This window comes from Pinus tabuliformis, chromosome 8 (assembly GCF_031772625.1).
Source record: "Pinus tabuliformis cultivar Carrire ecotype Pingquan chromosome 8, CPIR1, whole genome shotgun sequence".
Taxonomy (NCBI): domain Eukaryota; kingdom Viridiplantae; phylum Streptophyta; class Pinopsida; order Pinales; family Pinaceae; genus Pinus; species Pinus tabuliformis.
Window position 1 is genome coordinate 846,394,684 of NC_142294.1, and position 23,627 is coordinate 846,418,310.

General features: G+C 41.3%; 1 pseudogene; it reads left to right on the forward strand.

Annotated features, from left to right (window-relative positions):
- The first annotated feature begins 918 nt into the window (after window positions 1-918).
- LOC149238222 (phosphoenolpyruvate carboxykinase (ATP)-like) lies at window positions 919-23,627 on the forward strand (annotated as a pseudogene).

Sequence of the window (23,627 nt, forward strand, 5' to 3'; positions counted from 1 at the left end):
TTAAATAAAAATATAAGTGATTCACAAGGGAAAATGTAATTTTTTGTATTTTAAAACGTATTTAATGAATGCGGTAAAGATGCACTTAATTACTTAATTTTGGTTAAAATTAGTAATAATATTTTTATTATAAATATATTAAAATTTATTTTAATACTATATATAATTTATATAATAAAATTAAATTAAGAATGCGTTAAAAGTAAAATTTATGTAGTAAATTCAAATAAAAAAATTAATTAGGTTGATAGGTTTTCCTTTTGAATCAGTGCACCTCCAAATTTCATCTACCCTTTTCACTATAATTTGACAACTATCTCTTGGGTGGCGGTGCGATGAGACAAATCAACGACGGGCATAACTATTCCACTTCATTGACATGTGTTTAACTGTATTCGTCATGGTCTTCAGTTACGGGCAGGCGGAATGGTGGGCATTTTAGTTATGGGCGGAGAGTTTGAAAACAAAATCTACTAGGCTTTTCTTTGTGATTCTTCTTCTTCTGCTCGGGGTCTCTTTGGTGAAATTGTCCGCGCAGGAGGAGGGATGAGGGCAGGGCTCAGCTCGGTTTGGCAAGAGTTATCTCAGGGTTTTTCTTTTTCTTTTTTGTGCCTTCGGACTCGGGCTTACAGTAGTAGCATCTGGAAAATGGTGTCACAAGAGAGCTCAAAAATGCAAGAGGAAGGGAGTGGGAGACAAGTGCCGGAAGGGCCCATTCACTGCTTGAACAACTGCGGCTTCTTTGGGAGTGCGGCCACCATGAACTTGTGCTCCAAGTGCTACAAAGAGCTTAACACCAAACATCCTTCTTTTTCATCTCAATTGAAACCCAGACAACTGACGCTTGAGCAGTTGAATGCGAAGCACCCATCGATTATGCTTCCCGTGATGTCGGTGCCCTCAAGTAGCGACGTCCCGATGGTGGAAGCAGTAACAACAATGGAGATGGACATTCGCACTGCCCCATCTAGCTCAACAGAACAGGAAGTGGAGAAATATGAACAAGACGAGGAGGAACAACTGAGGAAGAGCAAGAAGAGGTGTTTTGTATGCAACATGTGAGTGGGATTGATGAGCTTTAAGTGTTGTTGTGGTGTCCTTTTCTGCACTCACCACAAGTACTCTGATATGCATGAATGCTCGTTTGACTACAAGACCATCGGTCGCCTCGCCATTCTCAAGGCCAATCCCGTCGTGATAAGATTTGAGACGTTCTTAAACCCATTTCTTTCTTTCTTGTTGTACTATTACTATAGGGAGTATCCTTGGTGGCCGTAGCAGCTATAATGCATATATATATATATATATATATATTCAAGGATGCTTTGTTCTTGATCATAGTGTGTTGTCATCGATGATCGAGTGTAGGAATATGATATGAATAATTTGACTTGGGGTTTTTCAATGGATGCTCTACTTCTCAATGACTATGGATGTATTCTCCTTGTATTGGGTCATAGTAGTGGCCTTAATACAAAACTCTTTTGCAATTTTAGTATGCTATTGCCATAATGGCTATTGTGTGCTTGGACCTTACTTATGGTGATGAAATCCTTTGTTTTAAGTTTTTATGGGTTTTCACTCACCCACATGGGATGATGTTTTATGTTGAAGGGTGCTATGAGACAAAATTATATATATATTGGCTATAATGAGAGTGTGAATTATGGATTATTTTGTTTAAAGGTAAACGCTATGATGAGCTGATCTGGAACCTTCACTATCAGAAGATATGTTAATGTAGATGAAAAATGTTCACGGTTTTGAACCATATTTCATTGTTGAGGCTACGAAATTTTAGATGTCGAACAATATTTCATGGCTAAGGCGATGGAATTTTAGATGTTAGAAGATAATTTTCTCGGGGGGCATTTTGAAGCTTTGGAATGTGGTCTTTACTTTTTCAACCGCTTTTTCAGTTTGCTTTGATGTATGACTGTAAATTCTTCTGGAGCTACATAAGGCTTTGGTTTTGATCTTGTGTCTGCACCACTTTTCTTTATATTTATATTTATTTTTTTAAATGTGCATGGGTTTTGTTCATGTGTATTTTGGTGGATTTGAGGGATTAAATATCGGTATTCTAATCTGCACTGACTCTTTCATGATTAGCAATCTGTTTGTGTAGATGAAAAATATTCATTTATTTTAAACAATATTTCATTCCTGAGCGAGTGGATTTTCAATGTTAACAAGATTTTGGCTTTTTTTGTTACTTTATTTGGGGTTACTGTATTTTCTTGTATGTATTAAGCTTTTGGAATGTCATATTTAGTCTATTTTAATCTTTTTGCCTTTTTATGCTTTGTCTGACTTGGCTTTACTGTGTGAATATGAATCTTTCCAGATTTATACGAACATGCCATTAAAATATGAGAAAATTTCATTCATTACATCGACTAGTGCTTTGGCAATGCTTTCGCGCGCCAAAACTGGACGCTCTCCCAGAGATAAGCATGTTGTTAAGGATGAGACGACCGAGGTTGAACTATGGTGGGGCAAGTAAGTATGGGACACCGTTATTTAGATTGTGAATGTAGAAGTTATTAGTCAAATTGGGGGATGTTTGAGTTTTGGTTGATTATGTAGTGAACAAGGTTTTGAAAACTGAGCATCCTTTTCCACTCTTTTGGTTATTTATGCAGGGGATCTCCGAATATCGAGATGGAAGATCATACATTCCTAGTCAATAGAAAAAGGGTTGTAGACTATCTCAATTCTTTGGATAGGGTAGACTAATATATCCATTGAATATATATTGTCATGGAATGAAATTAAAGGATTGTATGGTTTATTTGTTTATCTTGTCTTGATGGATGCTATGTTTTCGGAATGGTAGGTCTTTGTGAATGACCAGTTCCTGAATTGGGATCCTGAGCACCGAATCAAAGTCAAAATTGTCTCAGCTCGCACATATCACACTCTCTTCATGCATAACATGTAAGTATTAATTACTTTCATGCTTCCATACTCTCTGCTCGTGATCACAAGTCCCATCCTAGACTTCACGATATACAATGCTGGCCAATTCCCTTGTAATCGATACACTCACTACATGACATCCTCCACCAGCATAGACCTTAATCTCCGTAGGAGAGAAATAGTTATTTTGTGTACACAATATGCTGGAGAAATGAAGAAGGGTTTGTTCGGCGTGATGCACTATCTTATGCCGAAGAGACAAATTCTTTCCCTGCATTCTGGCTGCAATATGGGAAAGGATGGGGATGTCGCCCTGTTTTTTGGATTATCAGGTATTGTGAATCAAACACGAGAGCTGCAAATCTCGTGAGATTCACAAAGTGTGTTCTTTTTTTCTGCCTCAGGGCAAACATATTCATCCAAATTTCACGCACTGCTGACGCTTCAATATTTCTATTACAGGTACTGGTAAGACCACTCTGTCAACAGATCATAACAGGTTCCTGATTGGAGATGATGAACACTGCTGGAGTGAAAATGGCGTGTCTAATATTGAAGGAGGTTCTTATGCCAAATGCATAGATCTCTCGTGGGAAAAGGAGCCTAACATCTGGAACGCCATCAAGTTCACGACTGGTATAATATCACCAAATATGTTCTTTATTTAATTAACGTCAGTGGTTTTGAGTACTTCAGAAAAATCAAGTGGCCTTTTCATTTACACCATTTCTTTTGTAGTGTTGGAAAATGTGGTATTTGATGAGCACACCAGAGAAGTTGATTATGCCAACAAATCAGTCACAGGTAAGACACCATCCCTTGTGAATTTATGTGAATGAAACAAATATGAGTGCCTGCCCACAGATAGTGCAGGACTGCTAAAGACTGATTTTCATGGTATGTATATTTTCTATCTGATATTCATGGCGCTTGACTTTTGCAGAGAATACAAGGGCATCTTATCTGATCGAATATATACCCAATGCAAAGATACCTTGCGTGGGCCCTCATCCCAAAAATGTGATATTGCTCGTTTGCGACGCCTTTGGCATTTTTCCACCAGTTAGCAAACTGACTCTACCCCAGATGATGTATCACTTTATCAGTGGATACACAGCCCTGGTATATACATAACTGATACACGCATAACCTTTAAGGATTCTCTTCTTACTGTAATATTGGAACCTCTTCCTACTGTCTTCTTGGATGAAGTTGTGTGCTTGTGTATATATTTTGATCATGATGGTGTGCACATATTTATACGATGTTCCAAATATGGATGGGTGGACAGGTAGCAGGCACAAAGGATGACATAAAGGAGCCTCAAGCTATGTTTTTTGCTTGTTTCGGCACTGTAGTCATTATGCTACATCCTACAAGGTATGCAACCATGCTAGCTAAGAAAATGTAGAATCACGTCGCAACAATTTGGCTCATCAACATTGGTTGGTCCAGCGGCAGGTACACTTACTTATCCTCCACTTCCTCCACTTTCTTCATAAAATAGTAGGTTGGTAAGGTAGGTAAGATTTTGTAGTGGATAATGGGTTGCTTGTGCTTGCAGCTATGGCGTGGGGCGAAGAATAAAATTGCAGTACACGAGAAAGATCATTGATGCCATTCACGATGGCTCCCTTTTGAATGCCAAGTACTCAAAAACCGATGTATTCAGACTGGAAATCCCAGATGCTATTGATGGCGTTCCCTCTGAGATTCTTCATCCAGAAAATACGGTAAGCTGCTAGCCCACCATTTTCGTTCCTAATATTAGGAGCCCTCGAGATTGATTCACTTTTGTATGGTGTGGTGCCATTTTCATTCTTAATATTGTAAGCCTTGGAGATGATTCAGTGTTGTATGGTGTGGTTGCAGTGGCCTGACAAGTCCGCATACAAAGAAACGCTACTCAAACTGGTAGGTCTTTTCAGGAACAACTATGAGAAGTTTGCAAATTATAAAATCAGAAAGGACTGTAAACTAACCGAGGAAATACATGTAGTAGATCTTCATATTTAGTCGTGTAGCAGGTCCTCAGTTTTAGTCCTTCAATTATCTTTTGTGAATTATGAAGGATAGGTGGTAGTAATATATTGATTTAATGTAGAAATACAGCGAAGCGTATCGATAGGCACTTAGTTTGTAGGTCTTTTAGGATCGATATTTGGCATTCTATTTATGAACAATATTTAGGCATGGCTTCGGGGTAAACTTTTATTGAAGAATTATAGTAGGCTTTATGCTATACGAATAACAATGTTATTTGGGTTATGCCTGTTGATATCAATGGGGCAAAAAGTAGTGCGTTGTCAAATGTTTATGAGTAGGGTTGTACCTATCTTTCTCAATGGGGTCAATGGGGTTATTTATGTTGTAATTGTTGATATCAATAGGAGACCAAAGTAGTGAGCTGCCAAATGTTTATGACTTATTTTTCTCAATGGGGTAGAGTAGTGAGTTGGAAAATGTTTATGAAAAAATAATAGTGATTATACCCATTAACTCATTATGTGTGATTTTAATTCTAAGGGTGCATCAATAGGTCTTACTCCATATGAGATTGCTTGTATGATGTGTAGAGAATCAAATTGGCCAATTCTGTGAATAAAGCATCACTCGCTTTTGTACGCAAGCAACTCAAATGTCAAACTGTAGAACCAACTGGAACATTGACTCGCATCATGAATCATATCTGCAAGGCTCAGCCAAAACCAATAGGTCATAGTGTGATACCAATAATATTTCAACTGGGTGAAAAAAGAACTTCAAGTTGTTGAGACTCAGCCGGGTGTGATGTGTAGGCTTGTCAAGTGACTGATAGCTCTAGTTCGAACAAGGTTCAAGAGATATTTAGCACAGTAAGCATCTTCTACCCAAAACAAGAGCCCCTCAAGAAGCCATCAGTGATTGAGAACATTATGGAGGAGGAAAAAGAAGAAATTCTTCCTTGATGGAGTGAGTCTGCATTCTTGGAAGTTGTTGTTGGCATTGTGATACAAGTTTTGTCCTTTATGGTAACTCACTCACAGGTCAGTTTAGTTTTGATGAAAGGCAACTCATAGTGTAACAGGTCCATTCAGATGTAATAGGGCATTGGTACAGAAGAACAGGAAGATGGAACTAATGTTTACTAATCAAAATGAAGAAGTTGAAGGTAAAGGATGGTGAAAAGCAGTTTAAGATGTATAAGCAGGTCCACTTAGTCAAAACAACGTATACACGCTGGTTCACAGAACAAAAAGAGTATATACATATACATGCACTTTCACAAGAAGAAAAGTGCGTATATGTTGGAAAATCAAGGAAATTCAAGAGGAGACAATACCAGGGATCAATACCATGGTATTAGCCACAATATTGAGCGGAGTAACAAATATTTGATCCCATCCAAGAATACCACGAGTCCTAAGTGGTTTTGGTCTAAGGTATTGAGAAAGGCCTAAAACTATATAAGGAGGAGAAGATCATAAGGCTAGGGTGTGCAAGTGAAAAGGGTTTCTAAGGAATACTTCTATCTAAAGTATATTTTATGTTGCAGGGGCTATGTTTGTGATTTGATTTGAAATATTTTGTGCACCTTGAATTCAATGTTGGATCAGGATCATGAGACCTGAAATGACTTATCATTGAATGATCTGATATTGGTTGGGCTAGATCTGATTATGTATACCTATTTATTCTTTAAATATCATGATCTGGGTTTGTATGAAGTCCGGAATAGTAGCGAAGTTATGAGTTAATATTTGCAGATCTATAAGCTGGTTCATCTCGGTAAAAGCGCATGTACATGCGAGTTCTACTATTCCAAGTAGCATATACAAAAGAAAATCATATTCCTCTTACTGATCTATCTGATCAGTTCTGTTGTTTTACTGTTATCTGTCAATGAAGTCTTCTTAGATATGAATGTATAACTGAATTCATAAGGAGTTTGGTATCTGATTGATTTATTGTATTAGTGAGGAGGGAAATCTCTACTACAGCCTGTGTAAAGCTCTGTAAATTGATAGTAGATGGTCAATATATTGTTGGTTGGTACAGACTTGATTCAGAAGTTTTATATTTCAGTAGTTTTGAAGGTATATGCAGGTTTGATTAAAGGAAGTAGCATATATACGCAGGTTGGGTTCAGTAAAGTAGCGCATACATTCTGATGCATGATTTTTGAGGTTGCAGCTAGTTCTGAACGATGATGTAGGTTCCTAGGTTCAGCACAATGTTCTGGTGACAGTGATCTGGCTATTCAGATTAACTAATTATTGATTGATGCAATTTGAAAGTTCTGATTGGTCCAGTATGAAAATTTGATGAAGCGAGGCCTTCATGTATATTATTGTGTGCCAAGAGCATCCAGTTTGAAAATTTATGAAACGTGGTCCCTGGAAGAAGAGATAAGGTCGTAGCCTTCTATAAGTCGGTGCCTACGTACTAGTAAACACATTGGCCAGTACAAGAGCTAGGGGGTTGCAGTTCCCTTCCAGTAGAAGTTGGAAAACAAGAGAAGGTTGTAGCCTTATGCAGGTGGATGCCTATGTATTGGTATGCGTCTGCACCTGTACAAGATTGTAAACAGATTTTCTTATTATTAAAAGAAGATAGAGACGACAGCAGCAAGTGGTTTTTCCCTGCATTGGGTTTCCACCTTAAATCTTGGTGTTCATATGTGTTGCTTATGTGTGATGGTTTACTTTGTTTTTTAACTGCATTATTTAATAAGTTATTGATGCACTGATTAAATATCAACACATGATAAATTGACTAAATCATAAGTCCTCTAGGTATACGCTAGTTTCTCTTAACACAGTAGCATGTACATGCGTTTTCACTTCACAGAAGTAGCGTATATAAATATGTTTTGGAAATGAAAAATTATTGATATTATAATACTGATTCACCCCCCCTCTCAGTATTATTTCCAACAATTGGTATCAAAGCAGGTCCTTTAGAAGAAGCTTGATTGCTTGAAGGAAGATATTTCAAGATGAATAATCATGAAGGCATGGGATCTATCAGACCACCAATCTTCAATGGGAGCAACTTGGTATATTGGAAAATAAGAACCAAAGCCAATCTACAATCTCTTGGAGCCGATGTTTGGGAAATTGTGGAAGGAGGATATCAATTTCCAGCAGCAATTCCTACAGACTCTGCAAGTAAGAAGTTATACGAAACCAATGCCAAAGTTGTCAATACGTTATTGGGAAGTTTGTTAGAATCAGAATTTGTCAAAGTCATGCAGCTCAAGACAGCCAAAGAGATGTGGGACAAAATCATTCAGAGCTACGAAGGAGACTCTCAGGTAAAATGTGTTAAGCTTCAAATTCTCAGAATTCAGTATGAAACTCTTAAGATGCATAGTGATGAGAGTGTTGCTAGTTACTCTTTACGTGTAGATGAGATTGTTAATTGTATGAAGAATCTGGGTGAAGAGATAAAGGAAACTACTTTAGTTGAGAAAATATTGAGATCTTTGTCTTATAAATTTGAGTCAAAAGTGTCTGCCATAGAAGAAAAACAGGATCTTCAAGCTATTAATGTGACTCAACTCCATGGAATCCTAACTGCCTTTGAAATGAGAAAAGGATGTCCATTAGATATGAGAGAAGTTTCTTTTAAAGCGTCAGCAAAGGGAAAAGAAAAGGAAGAGCACAATGAATCAGGACACATTTCAAAAGAGGAAGATGAGGTAAATTTCGTCTAGAAGCTTCAACGGGGTTCCAGAAGATTCAGAGGTAAGCTACCTTTCAAATGCTTTGCTTGTGGTAGAGTCGGCCATTATGCTACCAAATGTCCTCATAAAGATAAATATGAAAAAAGGAAAGGAATATGCAAAAGGAAATAGAAGACGGGTTTTGAATAGAAGGAGTTACTATACGCATGAAGATAATGATGGTGTATCCAATAGTGATGAAGATGAAACTGAACAAGATTATATACTACTCATGGGTTATGACAATGATGATTTTTTGGATGCCTTAGAAGAGGAAGACTTTCTTGAAGAAATCACTAAACTCAAAATTTGTTTAGAAGAAAAGAATATGATCATAGATACATTGACACACCAACTCACTGAAAGAGAAAAACACAATGAAAATCTAGAATGTGAAATTGTGGGTCTAAGAAAAGAACTTGAGAAGACAAAATCTCTTAATCTTATATTTGCTAAAGGATCTGAAACTTTAAATTAAATCATCAAAGTTCAATGTTCTCCTCTGATAAAGACATTTCTTGGATATACTGAAGAATCATCTCAATCACAAAAGTCGTCAGCCTCCACCAGAAGTTATCTTAATGCAACAAAGACCAGTGAACATTATGTCAATCATCAACAAAGGCCTAAAATTACTCATCAGGTAAATCATACTCAATTTACTCTAAGGATGAATATCCGTAGAAGCTTCAACCAATAGGTAAACAATGCCAAAAGATTCTATGATCGCGGAAACTTCTTTAATGGGCAATGTTTTTCATATCATAACTTCAGGTATATGGCTGCTCAATGTGTTTCTTACAAAACCATCATGACTAGAGAAGAACGAAATCAAAGGAGTGTAATAGGAATCAAGAAAAGTTCCTATAGTAACTTTTCTCCTCTTGAAAATGAAGTAGAATGTTCGATTTGTAACAACTTTGGTCATGAAGAATCAGAATGCAGGAGCAAATTTCAGCCATCACTTCAAAAGGAGAAAACATCATTAAATCCCAAGATATGGAGAAAGAAGGAATCTAAATCAAAAAGATATGGCATAGCTCTGTATGAAAAAGGACAAGAAATTAGTGGTACATCGATAGCAGATGCTCCAAACACATGACAGGTGATACAGAGAAACTTCATTCATATAATGCTTTAGAAAAGGAAAAGAATGTCTCATTTGGAAATGACACTCCAGCTGTCATTAAAGGTAAATGTTTTGTCTTCTTGAAAGAAAAGGTTAAATATGGAAATGTCATGTATGTAGATGGTTTAAAGCATAACCTGTTGAGTGTCAGTCAAATGTGTGATCAAGGAAATGAAGTTGTGTTTCAATCAAACGGATGTGTGGTTCGTGAGCTTGATACAGGAAAGATCGTGATCAAAGGTACAAGAACTCCAAACAACTTATACATACTCAAAGGAGGACAACAACAATGCTATCTAAGAAAAACAGATGAAAACTTGCTATGGCATAGAAGATTGGGACATCTTTTCTAAAATAAGAAAAGCATGCAGGCTCAAGGCAGTTTGTGATCTTCCAGATATCAGCATCCCAGAAAATACCATATGAAAACTATGTCAAGTCGGTAAGAAAACCAGAGTTCACTTCAATGAAAAATAAGGATCAGCAAGTAAGCCTCTTGAACTCATCCATACTAATTTATGTGGACCAACGAGCAAAAAGTCACCTCGTGGAGAAGAATACTTTATTTTATTTATTGATGAATTTTCCAGAATGTGTTGGATAGGTCTACTAAATCATAAAGATGAAGCATTTTAAAAGTTTAAAGCCTTCAAATCTTTAGTTGAAAATGAATCAGATCGAAAAATCAAATGTCTCAGGACTGATCGAGGGGGAGAATTCATAGCAGATGAATTCTTTGACTTTCGTGAACAACATGGAATAAAGAGGCAATTCTCCATCACAAGAACTCCTCAGCAAAATGGCGTGGTGGAAAGAATGAAAAAAACAATTCAATAAATGGCTCAAGCTATGCTTGATGAATCTAGAACTCCTGCAACCTTCTAGGGTGAAGCTACATTCGCTATCGTGACTATTCTCAACAAAGCGAATGTTCGGGTAAATAGAAATCAAACTCCATATGAGCTTTGGTATGGTAAGCCTCCTACTGTAAAACACTTTAGAGTGTTTGGAAGCAAATGTTTCATCAAAACGACTAATGCAGATGAAGGAACTCTTCTTGGTTATTCATCCAGAAGTAAAGGACACTAATGTTATAATAAAAGATTTCCGAAAATTGTTGAAAGCATCGATGTTGTAATTGATGAAGCATGCGGAAATTCGAAAAAATGAAATCAACAGAGGAATATGACAGTGAGGAAGATGGGGAATGCTTTCTCGCATCAAATCAAAATGATATAGAAGAAGAAACCAATGAAGCACCAAAAGAAGATACAACAAATAGGGAAAAGACTCCATCCATGTATGTTCAGAAGAATCATCCAAAATCTCAAATTCTAGGAGAAAAAGGGGTTGGTGTATAGACAAGAAGAACTCTTACAGGGACCTCAAGTTATCTAGCATTACTATCCTCCACCAAACCTCAGAATGTAAATGAAGCCTGCAAAGATGAATTTTGGGTCAAGGCCATGGATGAAGAACTGGACCAAATTGAAAAGAATGATACTTGGGAATTAGTTCCTAGACCTCATGATAAAAATGTTATAGGAACAAAATGGATATTTAAGAATAAGCTGAATGAAAATGGAGAAGTTATTAGAAACAAGGAAAGACTTGTTTTTAAAGGGTATGCTCAACAAGAAGGTATAGATTTTGAAGAAACTTTTGCACCTGTTGCCAGACTTGAAGCCATAAGGATGTTTCTTGCTCTCTCTAGTTTTCAAAAATTCAAATTATATTAAATGGATGTAAAATTAGCCTTTCTTAATGGAGATTTAGAAGAAGAAGTTTATATTGAACAGCCAGAAGGATTCATTCTTGGAAATGATGCAAAACTCATATGCAAGCTCAAAAAGGCTCTCTATGGTCTAAAACAGGCTCCAAGGGCTTAGTATTACCACCTTGACAAATATCTACAACAACAAGGTTTCACAAAAGGTTCTACAGATAGAAATTTATACACAAAGATTGAAAATGATAAACCGGTAATTATTGTTGTTTATGTTGATGATATCATTTTTGGTAGCAATGAAGAATCCATGAGGCAGAATTTTGCTTCAGTAATGCAGCAAGAATTTGAAATGCCCTTACTTGGTGAACTTACTTATTTTCTTGGTCTACAAGTACAGTAAACAAAATATGGTATCTTTCTTTCACAAACCAAATATATCAAGCAGATCTTGAAGAAGTACGGAATGGAAGATTCTAAACCAGTATGTACTCCAATGGCAACAAGATGTAGTCTCAGTTCTAACGATGAATCACCAGCAATAAACCAACCAACTTACAGATCTATGATTGGAAGTTTGCTTTATCCAACAGGTACCAAACCTGATATCATGCATGTAGTAGGAATTGTTGGAAGGTTCCAAGAAAATCCAAACGAATCACATCTCCAGGTAGTCAAAAGAATTTTCAAATATCTTCAAGGAACTCAGGAATTTGGACTATGGTATCCTAAAGATACAGACCTTACTCTTCATGCATATACAGATGCAAATTGGGTAGGAAATGTTAATGATCGAAAGAGCACTAATGGAGGTGCATTCTATATGGGTTCTCGGTTAATGTCTTGGTTAAGCAAGAAATAAAGTTCGATTGCCTTATCTACAGCTGAAGCAGAATATGTGGCTGATGCATTTTGCTACACACAACTACTTTCGATGATGCAAACATTGCAAGACATTCAGATCACATGTACTCCACCCATTTCCATTCTATGTGATAATACAAGTGCCATCAGTATTTCGAAAAATCTTTTCATGCACTCCAAGACCAAGCACATACCCATTAAGTACCATTTTCTACGAGAAAAAGTGCTTGAACAAAAGGTTAATTGGAGTATGTTCCCTCCAAAGAATAGGTTGTTGATATATTCATTAAACCGCTTCCCAGAGAAACATGTGAATATCTCAAACAAAAGTTGGGAGTAGTTGCTGCATCATCCTACTGTTAAATCCAGTTTTTAGAGGAAGGTTATTATACGTGGGTTTCGTGAAGTATAGTCGCATATACACGTGAGTTTCTATGGCTGAAGGAGCATATATGTTTTTCTGACAGAAAAATAGTGGGTCAGGATCTGATATGGGTGCTCTATCTGATATTGATGATTGCAATCTGGCGATATGCTTTGTTCATTTATTTTTATCTGACTGATAAAGATGCCTTGATGAATGACTTGTTGACAATGCACAAGTAGTGTTGGGAACGGGATCCCCCAAGGACAGTTTTGGGGCTAAAAGCCCATGTTTTGGGACAAGTTTTGTAATAAAGTTGTAAAGTCTCCGCATTTTGTGGTCGCGAAGCGCGAAGATGTCATGAGTCATGAAGGGTCATCCGCCCTTATTTTGTAAAGTGTAAAGTCAGTTGTCAAGATCCACCCATGATCCCTGGACCATGGGATTGTATAAAAGGAGCTAAGTAAGTAAGCTCCAAGTAGAGAAGTTAAGAAGACAAGTCTTGGAGTCTTGGTAGTGGAGTCTAAGTGTTTTAGGTCTTACTGTAGGCAGAGGCTCTGCAGCTCAGTGCGCAGAGGCCTAGGGTAGAAGTCTGCAGCTAAGTGTGCATAAGCCTAGGGTAGAACTCTGCAACTGAGTGCGTGGACCCCTGCAGCTGTGTGCACAGGGTAGATAGAGTCTGTAATAATCTGAAGATATCAATAAAGAGAAGTATTTTGCAAATTCTATGTATCTATTTCTTGTTAATGCATCTAGTTATATTGCATTTTGGGTTTAATTTACAATTTTCATGTGATGCACGAATGTATGTGGTTGTATTAGTTAATCGAATGCAAGTAAGAATATTTGTTTACGCGGTGCTAACTGTGATTGTTTAGTAAGATAAATGATACACTTAAGATAACTTGGGAACCTATATAGTTTGTTGTCATAGCAGCACAAAATTACCTGGATTTTGGGTTAAGGCTGTGCAAAGGTCAATCGTACACCTTCGTAGAGTTACTGAAGAGCAGAATAAAGGGCTAGACTGACAGAGCCCTAAAACTTAGTGACTTGCGTGAAAGTAGGAACAGAGGGTATAAACTGACATCACGACCATCTCAGGGTGCAAAAACTTGGTTCCAGCATCCCCCCATACTGCTTCAGGTGAGACTTCAGTGCGCACTTCTCGGGCTGATACCGAAAGGGCCAGTAGTGTAGGGATTTGTTTGGCTAACTAACGCTGAACCTGGGTCGAGGCCCACGCAGCCAACAAATGGTTTCGTTGCCAGGACCGGAATATGCATAAGAGATGTGTGATTTCGTATCACTAGAATCCAACTAAGAAAGAGATCGAGGACTAGTTGGACAAGAAGATCCACGAATTCGCGGTGCAGGAGAATAGAAATCTGCGGCTGAAAAAGGAATAGTGGCTGGACATGTACCTGTATACAGCAATTCACGAGATCTTTTTATTTTCCTTTCCGGTTGAGCTATACAAGTGGATTGCGAAGCTAGCAGATAGCCAAGGAAGGTGGAGACTTGACGGTCCTATTGTCTGGACCCCGGAGTTAGTACAGAGACTGGAAGCCTCTGAGGATAAGATCACTCGTGTTGTCGATCATTGGCTCGATCACATCATAGGAGGATTTGTGACTGAATTCGCGGTCGATACCTCAGTTAGCTACAGTGAGGCAGAGCAACACTTTTTCAAAGGTCCGTGAGGTAAGTACTTAAAGTCTTTGAATACCTAGATTAAGATGTTATTGTGCAAAAAATAGGTTATGCAACTACCTTGATGTTTGGAGCTACGCGAAGTGGAAAGACTTACAGGAACGAAGGAAGAAAGGGTCCTGAATATAGTCCATTGATTTCACCTCCATTGGGTGATGAAGAGGGAGTAGTGTAGGCTTCTCCGCGAAGTGCAATTCAGTTAATAAGACAAGGATTCTCGTGACTACCACCTCCACCCACACCACCTCCAACTTCACCACCATCACCTGCGACTTCACCCATACCACCACCACCTCCACCGCAGTTCAGCATGGAAAATTCAGTGAAGCACCTTTGTTTAAAGGCTTGGGAAATGAGGACCCGTACCAGTTTTGGTTCATCGTGAAAGTTGTATGGGAAGCTCAGGGCGTTATAGATGATCACATGAAGAAGGAAACATTGGTTAGTGCTTTGCAGGATCGTGCGCTAACCTAGTACATCAAGTACTCTAATGATAACCCAAACGCTGGAGTGGCAGACATCTAGACCATGCTAAATAAAGAATTCAGTAGGCCTAAATCCAAGGCACAGTCGATTGTGGGGTTCAAGGAAATCGCGATGAAACCAGGTGAGACACCTTGGGAATTAGATCAAAGGTTGAAGTGTAAAATCCGTGAAGCTAATATGAACTTAACATATGGACAGCACCGCGAGTGGTTCGTGGCTTCGCTCCTGCCACACCTAAGGGTTGCACTGCCACAACAGAATATTACGACTTAGGCAAAGGCCTTGGAGATTGCAATGAGACTGCATGAAACACTGATGCAAGATCCGATTTTAGGGGTTGAGAAGATCCATGCGCAGTTGTAAAATCTTTCCCTTGAAATGAAAAGTTTGAAGCAAGACAGAACAGCCCAACTGGAGGTGCGCGAAGAGATATGGTGCCTGAAATGTAAAGGTCAGGGGCATGACAAATACCACTGCCTGGTCTTCACGAACTATATTGCAAGAGGAGGACCCATGCCTTTGAGGCCAAAATCCCAAGCAAGATCGAGCGCGGGGCCTACGTTGTGGTGCGCTATATGTCAAGTAGCAGGGAAACATACGACGAATAATTGTCATTTGTTGCAGAAGTTTGTACAAGCACCGCAACAACTATTCTGCAACTTCTGCAGATCGGTAGGTCATGATGAGCGCAACTGCAGAAGTTATGAATTGATGATGGACAGAACACCCGCCTATAGGGTTTAGGCAGAAATGTGGCCCCTTGACCAGAGCACTAGGATGGCACGAACAGGCTTTTAGGGGCGCGGACGAGGCTGAGGTGGAGGAGGACCTGGCAAAGGTCAGGGACAGCTAATCTACTAGAATTGCATAAGACCAGGACACTATGCCGTGAATGCACTAACCCGACGTGTCCATCATGCAAATATTGTACTCAGTCTGATCATGAGACAGAAGACTATCCTACGCTAATAGCGAGGATGCACGACAAAGGGGTGCTACGATCTCAGCTGACTCAGACCTGTAGATGATGAGGTCTGAGCCTCATGAAGAGGATCTGAATGTGAATATATTGCTCTGAACCAGAATTGCAATGGGCGATGATAAGGGGAAATAACCTGAAGACAGCACATCGGTTCTCAAAGCTCCGACGAAGGAGGCTGAATTTGATTTGGAGTGCGCATGTGAAATGTTCATGGAAGCAAAGAAGAGCTTCGTTGAGGCCTCTACCTTAGGGAGCAAGGATAATCTTGATCAGGAGATAGACCCTTCTATGCTTACGACCTTTCTAGAAACCTGCATGAATTTGTTTCACGATCGCAAGGCTATGAAGGGGTTACAAGAGCTTATAAATAGATGTGCCGGAAAAGCTCCGGGTGAACCACACGTGGTACGAAAGATTGGCAAGCATAAAGCAAGGATAGGGAGAGAGATGAGACTAACCACGCAGATAAGAGAATATGAAATGGATCAGGTTATTTTGGATCTAGGGTTAGACGCGAACATTCTACCAAAGCAGACTTGGGAGCGGATGTGAAGACCCGCGCTGTAATGGATTCTGATTCAGTTAAGGATGGCAAATCAGCAGAAGATCATCCCCATGGGACGGCTGCAAGGAGTGACTCTAGATATTGAAGGTGCGAGCACGTTGGCTGACTTTGAGGTAATAGAAATTATGGATGACAGTAACCCCTACCATACGCTCCTTGGCATTGATTGGTATACTGACATGAACGGGGTAATCAACCTAAAGAAGCGAAAGATGATATTTGAAAAGAAATCGCTTCGCGTAATAGTACCCATAGATCTTGTCGAAGGATCGCGCTATAGTGAACCAATCCGCGATTATGAGAACGATGACGTTTTGGACTGTATATATAAGATATAGCATGAGACCAAGATTGGGTGAATCTGATAGCGGATGGACGAATTACATGGGATCACGAGAGTTCTTGCACCTCAGACTCTGATGAAGAATTAGAGCACTGGCAGAATCGGCTACATGAAGTAACCACATTGAGTTGTAACATGATGACCCAGTCGTTGCATTGTGTATCATTAGAGGTAAGAAATTTGCCCACTTACGATGGCTTGAATGATGTGGATGTATTTTTGGATGCATTTGAGAGGGAGGTACTAGAAAAACAGCACTTCCAGGCTTTGGACTGGGCACTGCGCTACGCCCACAAGGTGGTGGGGCATGCACAAGGGTAGCTTTGATGATTGGCGCGAGTGTAGGAGGATGATGCGAACACACTTTGGGAAGCCAAAGGTAAGAATGACAAACAAATATGATGGGAAGGACCACGCGCACACTTGGCCAAATGGGCTCAAGCTTATGGAGTGAAGCCCCAACCGGAATGGGTGCACTTGTTCTGTCATACCTTGGATGTCATCCCGATGAACTGGTACTTGGAAACAGAGCTCTGCCATGGTACAGGTGAATGGGATATTCTGCACGAAGGATTCATAATGACATTCAACTTAGAAGATGGGTTTGATTGTATTGACGAAGCACTACAAGAAGTGAAAGCAGCAATCTTTAGGATACCGCAGGATCTTTTGGATCTGATTCAACCTGATTGGACTACTTAGCTGAGCCACGCGCTGGAATGCTATAACGTGACTGCTAAAGAAGAAGATGAGGATCTGCGAAATATTAACATCCCTGAAATAGAGGGTCACCGCAAGGTTGAGGGTCCGTAGATTGAGAATCCTGATATAACCGCGGCACTGAAAACGAAACATGTAAATATTGGTACGGAGGCGGAGCCCAAATTCACGAAGATTGGAGATTACTAGGATGATGCGATGGTGGATAAGGTTGTTGAATTTCTCCGCGAATACCAGGATTTGTTCCCTACCAAGTTTACAAAGCTAAAAGGGATAATAGGGAACCTAGGCATTATGAAGATCATGTTAAAACCCAATGCGAAGCCGATTAAGCAAAGACCTTACCGCCTCAATCCGAAGTATAAGGAGAAGGTCCCCTTAGAGTTAGACAATATGCTCGCGGCATGCATCATTAAGCTCATAGAAGAATCTGATTGGGTAAGCCCAATGGTGGTACATGAAAAGGAGCAGAAGGATTAAATAAGGATATGCGTAGATCTCTGGAAGTTGAATGACGCTTGCGTACATGAACCTTTCCCGACTCTGTTCACTAATGAGGTATTGGATAATGTAGGTGGCCAGGAAGCGTACTCCTTCACTAATGGGTGCTCGTGCTCTCGGTACCATCAGATCAAAATCACACCGAAGGATAGAAGCAAGACCAGCTTCGCGACTGAGTGGGGATGTTTTCAGTACAATGTAATGCCTTTCAGATTGAAGAATGTGCTTGCGATTTTTTCGCACGTAGTCATTGTTGCATTCAAGGAATTTATTCATAAGTTTCTGGAGGTGCACTTTGATGACTGTACTGTGTTTGGGTTGGTGAAACACCATATGGCAAGTTTGCACCTGATGCTAGATACATGTCGAAGGTACCAGATTGCGCTCAATTTGAAGAAATGCTTGTTTTGTGTTCCTTTTGGGACTCTGCTGGGTCATGTGGTTTGTAGGTAGGGACTAATGGTAGATCCCACGAAGATCACAATGATACTTAACTTGGAGGTTCTGAGGAGTGTGAAACAACTACGTGAAACCTTAGGACATACTAGGTATTACAGGAAGTTTATCAAGGGCTATGCCCAGATCACCGCACCTATGGAAAAGTTGTTGAAAAAGGATGTCACGTTCTGCTAGAACGAGAACTGTAAGAAAAGCTTGGATGTATTGAAAGAAAAAAATGGTCACCACAACAATTTTAGTCTTCCCATATTGGAAGAAGGAGTTTCATGTACATGTCGACGCATCATGTATAGCACTAGGAGCAGTACTGACACAGGCTCAAGGAGGAGAATTGGACCATCTTATGGCGTTCGCAAGTAGAAGGTTATCCAAGGAAGAACTATTCCACCACTGAGTGTGAAGGGTTAGCCATGGTACACGCGCTCCAGAAGTTTAGACACTATTTGTTGGGTGGACATTTTAAGATGTATACGGATCATTCTGCGTTGAAATACCTGGTCAATGAGCCTGTGTTGGGGGGGAGAATCTGCAGGTGGTTGTTATTGTTCCAGGAGTATGATTTTGAAGTTATTGTAAAGCCTAGATGATTGAACGCAGGACCAAACCTTCTGTCACGCATTGAAACAAGGGAAGAGCCCACTAATTTGGAGGAGGGATTGCCTGGTGCGCAACTATTTGCAGTGCGTGTCGCAGATGGTCATTTTGAAGACATCATACACTTCCTAACGATAGGAATTGCCTCGGAAGGTTACACCATCCAACAGAAGGAGTTAGTGGTGCGCACGATAGACTTTTCTGTCATTGCAGGGCATTTGTACAAAATGGGTTTTGATGAAATATTGCGATGATATGTACCAGAGTTTTAAAGGAGCAGTATCCTCGCGGATGCTCATGGGGGCACCATAGGAGGACATTATGCAGGGAGAGTGACCACACAGAAGATTCTACACGCAGGGTTGTGGTGGCCAACCCTCCATCAGGATTCAAAAGCTTACTGCAAGGCGTGTGATGTGTGTCAAAGGACGGGTAGCCCATTGTGGAGGGATGAGCTGCCTCTGAATCCACAGGTGACGTTACAACCCTTTGATAAATGGGCGATAGATTTTGTGGGACCCATTCAGCCCCAAGGGAAGAAGACGAGAGCGCGGTACATTATCACTGCGACTGAGTATTTGACTCGATGGGCAGAGGCACAGCCTGTGAAGGACTGCATAGGCATGACTGCTGCGAAGTTCCTCTTTAAGTATGTACTGACACGATTTGGGTGTCCAAAGATTTTGATGAGTGATCATGGTACACACTTTCTGAACAAGATGATTAGCGTGCTAACGGAGGAATTTTAGGTATATCACCAGAAAAGCACGCCTTATCACCCACAAGCTAATGGGATGATGGAAGCATTCAATAAGGTGTTGGAGAACGTGCTAACCAAGGTTTGCAATGCTCAGCAAAGTGATTAGGACCTACACATACCCATAGTACTATGGGCCTATCAGACGACATGCAAAAAGTTGACTGGACAGACACCCTTTAGGCTTGTATATGGTGTTGAAGTAGTGATGCCCATGGAATACATTGTGCCTAGTCTACGCATAGCGGCACTAACGGGTATGATGGATCGCGAAGCCCTAAAAGAAAGGCTCGCGCAGCTGGCTGAGCTTGAGGAAGAGAGATTTCTAGCTGGATTGCACCAATAGGTCCAAAAGCAACGCGAAAAAGCATGGCGTGGTCGGCACATTAAGCTGCGCACCTTTAAGGTAAATGATCTGGTTTTGTTATATGACAACAAGTTTGATAAATTTCTAGGAAAATTCAAAATGCACTGGTTAGGGCCCTATGTCATTAAGGAGATTACCGACGGTGGAGCAGTTCAGTTGGTTAAATTAAATGGAGATCCCTTCCCAGGAAAGGTGAATGGCAGCCGATTGAAGCCATACACTGGTGGTCTGGCCATGTGACTATATGAGGGTAGCATAGTCTTAGCGCTCCAGGCAGCTGAAAGGAGGCGCAGGACTATAAACTACACTACCGGGTTGGGGAGCTGCGTGATTGGAGGATTGTGCGAAGCGAGGAAATGTCACAAGGTTCGCAACAGCACGAAGGGAGCTGCATTACCCATGGAGGAATCGCTTAGGTTAACCGGAAAATCTGTCGCCAATCCGGCATTAATGAACCGAATGTGGGGGGGATGGTCGGATTTGAATTCAAAATTCCCTATAAATTACAGGTGGCTACCCAACGAAAAACACTTGGCATTTTGAGAATTGAGTTGTTGAGCTCTCAGGCGCACATGAACTGAGAATTGTTTGAAGCTCTGATAACGAGTTTGGAATTTTAGCAATTACCAAAGGCGACACGAGAATTGTTGAATAGCATCATGTCGACACCCGCAGAAGCTATGGACACCGAAATAGTGACAATCGAGGAGGCCGTGCCGGAGGTTGTTAGGGAGGTAGAAGAAGCTACCCCGGAGGTTGCAAAAGTATTAGTAGAAGTTCCCAAATCACCACGGATGCTTAGACCAAATCCAACCCCAACTAGGGAGAGTGTAAAGGATAAAAATGGCAAGCAACCTGCGATATCGATGCGCGCGTGGCTGAGAAGAAACCCACTAAAGGACAAGCCCACTGCACAGGAAAAGGGCAAAGCCATCAACCTGGAGCCGAAGGAGGAAGAAATGGAGGACATCCCGATGGATGAAGAGGACTTGGGGGTAGACATGGAAGAAGTTGAAGTCAAGGGTGATGACCCTATCACCAAGTTGCCCGAGTACGTCCCTCCGTGCAAGGGCAAGACTAAGGTGCTAAAAGACATTGACGAGAGCAAGGTCCCCTTACAAACCCCTCTGCTTCCAGATGAGATTGTCTTTGAAGGATCACACCTAGGGCAGGTTCCTCTGCTAAAATTGGAAGACTGGGACTTAGCTAACCATGAGAAGTTCCCACACTTAGCGACAGAGCAACTAATGCGCTACATTATTGATACAACCACCGGGATGACTGCATTGGAACTGTGGAAGTGGCTCAGGGGAGTAGACAAGGCAAGTCTGCTCAACCTGCTATGGGTGCCGCACTACAACCGCACCCCGATTACAGTATTGGTCATCAAGCAGTTGCTATGCTTGGTGCATGATGGGTGTCTGTGGCTGGAGGAGCCAATACCCATCATGATAGATTGATCCATAGGATCACGCGGTTGCCCTACACAGGTGAAAATATGGCCATGATGTTTGGCGGAAAAGGTGGCGAGCAAGCCCTCGCGGAGGCCATGAAGGAGAAATTTAAGCTCGTGAAGAAACCACGAGGCTATGCCATCTCAAGTATCAGTGACCCTGCAATCAAGGTGGCCATGTATATTTTGGCAGGAAAGGTGATGAGGAAGTGTCACATAGATGAGATGTTGGCACCTTCGTCGCACTAGCAACCCAATGTATTGAAGGAGTCCAGTTCAATTAGGCGCACTATCTCCGTGGTGAGTTCCTTGCGAACTGTCGCGAGGCATAGGAGCTCAGCAAGACTTTCCATTATGCATGGCTCTTACTATCTATTGTGTTGGTAGCTTGGGAGCTACCAGAAGACAATCAATTCCCCTCAGTCGCACCGGACCTACCAGAGGCAGTGAAGTACCCTTCACTGTGGGCGACCAACGATGCGCAGCGCATTAAGGACAACAAGATCTTCTCGATCTTGATGGAGATGAACATCTGCATGGCTATCAATCGCAAACCGCAGTTGTCGCCTACTGTGTTCGCCAACCTGCAGGGGTATGCGGAGTTTAAGGTAGACTTCCACCATGTGTCGATTAGGGCATGAAAGGACCCTGTGTAGACATGGTATGACTTGCCTTACTTGGCAATGGATGATGCCATTGATGCAGTACTTGATCGTTGGCCGGTAGAGTGGCACACTACATCAGACTTGGCGGTTGGGGCAAGCAAGTCCGCCGCGCAGCGTAAAAAGGAGGAGGCCAAGCTCAAGATGGCACAGTTGGCCAAGAAGAGGAAGAATGAGGCCGCTGACAAGGCCCAGGGGGAGCGCAATTCTGCCCAACAGATGGAGAAGTAGACAGGTGGAACAAAGCGAGGCTCTAACAAAGGCGCGAGGTCACCTTCACTCGACACAGAAGAAGAAACAGATGAACAAACAAAGCAACACGATGTGGACCCACAGGAGACATCTGCCCGCATCAAGCATCCAAGGGAACAAGAGAAATGAGGGTCGAGGAAGAAATCCAAGGCCACTAAGACATCGCTGGACCCAATCACCCTCACAGAGGGCGATTGGCATGACATCGAAGACACGGTGCGGGATATCACCGCGGAGGCACTACAACATTTTGAATAGCAGTAGCAACTACTATTGAGATCCATCCAGACAAGTCTGCAGGAACTGCAGACCCACGCATTACAGGCTGGCACGGTGTCCACTAGCCTATCGGTTGATACTTCAAAAGCTACCGAAATGTTGCGTGCAAAGGTCTCCAGCGCGATAGTGCTGCCCGATGGAGCACTGACCACGAAGAATGAAGCTGACAGGCCCACTGTTAGTGCCCTCAAGGGAGTGGGGTTGAATCTGTCAGTGCTTCCTGGCGAGGCAATCCACCTACTACAGGATGGAGTGATCGCGGAGCTGAGGGCCTGCGAGCACCGCGCTTTATAGGTGATCAGTGAGCAAAGGATTAATAACAAATAGATGGCCCTACAACAAGACTCTTCCATCGCCGTCATGACCGAGGTAACCGACCGAAACTAGCACCTAGTTCAGGTCGTGGAGGAGGCATGCCGAATGGTCCCGGAGTTGGCCATTCCTGAGGAAGAACCGGTCGAGGTGTGCATCCACAAGATTGCTATAGGGGTGCGCGACACTCGTATAGAGTTGGCTAGGGTTCAGCTGGAGTTGAACCTATAGATTACAAAATTACAGTTGAAGGCCCAGCCTTCAATTCCGCCAGAAGTAAAGGAGAAGCTTGCAACCATTGTCATAGAGGCAATAATGGCGGTTGACAATGTAGTAGCAGACTGCACACAACTTTTGAACAGTCGTTCGAGGTCCTGACGAGCCTGCGGGAGGACCCTAATTTACAGCATCTGGAGACAGAAGCACGAGAACTGCAGCAACGCTATGACGAGGTAAAAGGCACAGCGTGA